Source organism: Schistosoma haematobium, chromosome 1, assembly GCF_000699445.3.
Source record: "Schistosoma haematobium chromosome 1, whole genome shotgun sequence".
Classification (NCBI taxonomy): Eukaryota; Metazoa; Platyhelminthes; class Trematoda; order Strigeidida; family Schistosomatidae; genus Schistosoma; species Schistosoma haematobium.
The window spans coordinates 6,370,003-6,372,499 of NC_067196.1; positions in this window are offsets into that span (position 1 = coordinate 6,370,003).

Sequence of the window (2,497 nt, forward strand, 5' to 3'; positions counted from 1 at the left end):
ATTGTGACCACCATGTGGCCTGATTCTTGGAAGCAGATGGGAAAATCACACGTCACTTCTCAGCTACAGACTGTTAAACCGTGATGAAGTATAACTAATTGTTTCTTTTCAGTTTTCTTATCGAAAGAGACTACCTGAATGTGTTCATTTATATGAGAGTACTAAACACAAAACACCAGATGATTCGTTCTTCATCAACCCGATTACAAAGCAACATTTACGTTGTAATCTAATAATTGACAATAAATCTGCAAATCATCAAGTTTCATCGTCTGAATTCTCTGCTCAAGAGAGTGCAAAAAATCTAGATGTAATTTGTGGCGCTTTTAGCAAGTATTTACAGTCAGATATTAGTCCGAGTAACATTGGTGAAAATACATATTGGAACTGTATAGGATCGCTTTCGTTTGTTCGTTCAAGTTTAACAAGTTCTTCAAGTGTCCTCTTACGGTTTGGAGTAGTTGACACTTGTGACATAATTTGTTGGACTTTCGAACCATTTTCTCAGGAATGTCTTTCCTGTGATACCTGAAAATTTATGTTGTTCATCTAGTATTGATACTCAGGATGTTGCTACTTCATCCGTACAGAATACATTCCCTAAGAAATGGGGGAACGGATATTTTAGGATTTGTTGCCTTTGTGACTACTCGCAAGATGTTTTTCTCTCACCCTGTTATAATAATGGTTCGTCATTTCTTGACTGTTGTCAAACTCAAATATGTAAATCAATATCACCCTCTATTCACTGTAGGTCTTCCGTGGTTCCACCCAATTACTGTCAGGATGCTTCATGTATTCGTGAACTGAACACGATGACGCGTGGTATTTTTGTTTCGAGTTACGGAATATTCAAAAAGGTTGTCAATTGTATCAAACTGCGGTTAGTGAAGAACATATGAAAAGTGATCACTTAAGGAACTCATGACTAACAGATAAATCTACTAATATTCATGAATCATTAGGTGTTGTTTCATTCTGTTCTTCAGACAAGTGTAATTCTACTAATTTCGTTAATTGCAGCCGCAGTTTTTTTCAATAAGACGGAGAAACCTACTTAAATCTCTTTTGCACATCAAGGAATACCTAACGATGAATGTTGTTGTGACGTCGATATTATGTATGTACCTGTCAGTAAACCTGTTGCAGGGACTGCATTATCACTAACCTATGAAGAAAATGAGTATTTGTCAAAACGGACGTAGAAGTGAAGAGCACTTCAGTTTCATGAAATAATATTCCGTGGATCTGTAACAGCATAGGTTTCGACTAATTTTTATTCAAGAACAATTATCATAGTAAAAGAATATTGGTTTTTTATAAATTAAGGTTTCTAACCTGACATAATTTGACGACTACTTCAACAACTGAAATGTTGAAATTATGGGGAAGACTTTAAAGTTAGGGCTAGCTTCACTCTCTCGGGCCATGGAATGTCCTATTGGCGACCCCAGTTTTCACTACTGGAACCTCTTCTTTTCTTGATTTACATAAACAATCTTCCTCAACCGGTGTCTCCAGATTTGTTACTTTTTGCTGATGATGTGAGACTTTGGAGAGGCATACTCAACCAAGAGGATATACTTGCAGTTGAGGAGGATCTGACTCGACTTCAAAGTCGGGCAGATGACAACTGGTTTACCTTTAACACTTCAAAGTAGTCTATCTGAGACATGTTACAGACTACAGTTATAACTTAAGAAACCCCTCTCCAGAAGTGTCCCAAGTTGGCAAAGATTTAGGAGTGCTTGTACCCTACTATTTGAAGTCTTACGCTAACTGTGACAAAAATGCCTTTCGAGCAAACCTAGCACTGGTAACATTGAAGCGCATTTTTGGCCAGTTTGACAGAAGAACTTTCGACATAATCTTCAAAAGTTTCAATCGTCCCCGTTTACAGTATAGAAACACGGTATTTCCTCTCTCACTCCAAAAAGATAAGGACCATCTGGAATGCATCCAAAGGTGAGGCACGAAATCAGCTCGGGGGCCCATATCCAAGCCTTATGAAGAGCGCCGACAATCACTAAACCTTTACTCATTACAATATAGTCATCTTTGAGGTGACATTCTGATGGCTTACAGTATTCTTAACACTTCTGGACATCCTCTCAAACACCTACTTAAGTTTAGTTCCAACACTAACCTGAGAGGTAACACCCAAAAACTGGAGACACAATATAGCAGAACGGACTGTAGACACAACTTCTACTCCTTAAGAGTTGTCAAATACCGGAATTCGCTGCCGGCCGAGCTAGTCCAAGCGTTTTCCCAGGAGTCCTTTAAGAGGCAACTTGACCTATTCTTAAGGACTAAGGATGATATCTTACTATGAGTTACCGATTTCTTTTTCCTCTTTTACCGTTTATATACCTGAGTTCCTGCCTGGAGATATTGGTTATTCCCTGCTACTAGACACGTAGGTCCGTTATGCGAAAGCTTCTTCTATTTTGTCCACAACTTCTGAACCATTTGACTTTTTGCACATACATGGCGG